Below are 2,512 nucleotides of genomic sequence, written 5' to 3'. Positions count from 1 at the left end.
CTTTACTTTCCGCTGCTCATATACTCTTTGCATGCTTGCTTGCTATGTATTGTGAATGTTAAACTTGTGCCTAAACTCCACCTAAACTTAAAGAAGTTCAAAACTGCAACTTTTGGTACTTAGTGTCTAATCACCCCCCCCCCCCTCTAGACACCTCTTCTCGATCCCTTTCAAGCAGGTACTCGGATATCTTCTGAACAATCTCTCCAAAGAAGTCTTGGTGTAGGTGACCTCGATTGCTCATGCACACGAGCTCTAGACGGCATTGGCGAGCATGTTCTCGTCAACCTCGCTGTCGCGCATCAACAACATCCGTGCAACCCTCACCAATGCGCAGAAAGGTATGCAGTCGATGGCCTCCTTCTTCGCGCATACACGTGGCCTCGCCGATGAACTCGCTGCGGCTGGCAAGCCATTGCAGGATGATGAGTTGATCTCTTACATCCTCAATGCGCTTGACATGGAGTATCAGCCGTTGGTGTCTGCCCTTGATGCATGCACCATCCCAGTCACCCTCGACGAGTTGTTCGCTCAAATGAGCAACTTCGATCAGCGGGTGGCTCTCTTCCAAGGAGCTGCAGGAGACGGCTTCAAGTCTTCTGCTAACGCCACCACTTGCAGTCATGCCAGGAGTTCACGTCATCATGGGCCGCCCCGAAACAGCAAGGGCAAGGGCACCGGTGGTGGCAACAGCAGCGGCATCAACAACGCACGCGGCGGTGGCCGGCCCTCCTACACCAACACTAGAGGCTGACACAACAACAGCTCCAACAACAAATTGCGGCCTGACACCGTCAGGTGCCAAATCTGCGGCAAGTCGGGCCACTCGGTGAAGGATTGCTGTACCGCTATGAGGAAGATGAAGATGACTCATCACAAGATGAGAAAGTGGCCTGAGCAGCTGATGGTTCCTATGGCGTCGACACCAACTAGGATGTCGATAGCGACATGATAACCCACAAGTGTAGGGGATCGCAACAGCTTTCGAGGGTAAAGTATTCAACCCAAATTTATTGATTCGACACAAGGGGAGCCAAAGAATATTCTTAAGTATTAGCAGTTGAGTTTTCAATTCAACCACACCTAGATAACTTAGTATCTGCACCAAATTATTTAGTAGCAAAGTAGTATGATAATAAAGGTAACAGTGGCAAAAGTAAAGATAATAGTTTTGTAGTAATTGTAATAGTAGCAACGGAAAATTAAATAAGCGAAGCACAGTATGTGAAAAGCTCGTAGGCATTGGATCAGTGATGGATAATTATGCCGGATGCGATTCCTCATGTAATAGCTAGCTCCAGTTCATCAATGTAATGTAGGCATGTATTCCGTAAATAGTCATACGTGCTTATGGGAAAGAACTTGCATGACATATTTTGTCCTACCCTCCCGTGGTAGCGGGGTCCTAGCGGAAACTAAGGGATATTAAGGCCTCCTTTTAATAGAGAACCGGAACAAAGCATTAACACATAGTGAATACATGAACTCCTCAAACTACGGTCATCACCGAGAAGTATCCCGATTATTGTCACTTCGGGGTTGTCGGATCATAACACATAATAGGTGACTATAGACTTGCAAGATAGGATCTAGAACACACATATATTCATGAAAACATAATAGGTTCAGATCTGAAATCATGGCACTCGGGCCCTAATGACAAGCATTAAGCATAGCAAAGTCATAGCAACATCAATCTTAGAACATAGTGGGTACTAAGGATCAAACCCTAACAAAACTAACTTGATTACATGGTAAATCTCATCCAACCCATCACTGTCCAGCAAGCCTACGATGGAATTACTCACGCACGGCGGTGAGCATCATGAAATTGGTGATGGAGGATGGTTGATGATGATGACGGCGATGAATCCCCCTCTCCGGAGCCCCGAACGGACTCCAGATCAGCCCTCCCGAGAGAGATTAAGGCTTGGCGGTGGCTCCGTATCGTAAAACGCGATGAAACTTTCTCTCTGATTTTTTTTCTCCGTGAGACGGAATATATGGAGTTGGAGTTGAGGTCGGCGGAGCCTCAGGGGGGCCACGAGACAGGGGGAGCCCAGGGGGGTGGGCGCGCCCCCCACCCTCGTGGAAAGGGTGTGGCCCCCCTGGTCTTGATTCTTTCACCAGTATTTTTCATATTTTCCAAAAAGTGCCTCCGTGGATTTTCAGGACATTCCGAGAACTTTTGTTTTCTACACATAAAACACCATCATGGCAGTTCTGCTGAAAACAGCGTCTGTCCGGGTTAGTTTCATTCAAATCATGCAAGTTAGAGTCCAAAACAAGGGCAAAAGTGTTTGGAAAAGTAGATACGTTGGAGACGTATCAACTCCCCCAAGCTTAAACCTTTGCTTGTCCTCAAGCAATTCAGTTGATAAACTAAAAGTGATAAAGAAAAACTTTTACAAACTCTGTTTGCTCTTGTTGTTGTAAACATGCAAAGCCATCATTCAGGTTTCAACAAATATTATGAACTAACCATACTCACAATAACACCTCGGTCTCACAA

The 2,512-nt window shown here is 46.5% G+C and overlaps 1 pseudogene; it reads left to right on the top strand.

Moving 5' to 3' along the window:
* The first annotated feature begins 411 nt into the window (after window positions 1–411).
* On the top strand, window positions 412–551 carry LOC123140388 (uncharacterized; annotated as a pseudogene).
* The last annotated feature ends 1,961 nt before the right edge of the window (window positions 552–2,512 follow it).

The sequence above is a fragment of the Triticum aestivum genome, chromosome 6B, assembly GCF_018294505.1.
Source record: "Triticum aestivum cultivar Chinese Spring chromosome 6B, IWGSC CS RefSeq v2.1, whole genome shotgun sequence".
NCBI lineage: Eukaryota > Viridiplantae > Streptophyta > Magnoliopsida > Poales > Poaceae > Triticum > Triticum aestivum.
This window is presented reverse-complemented; position numbering and strand designations above follow the sequence as displayed.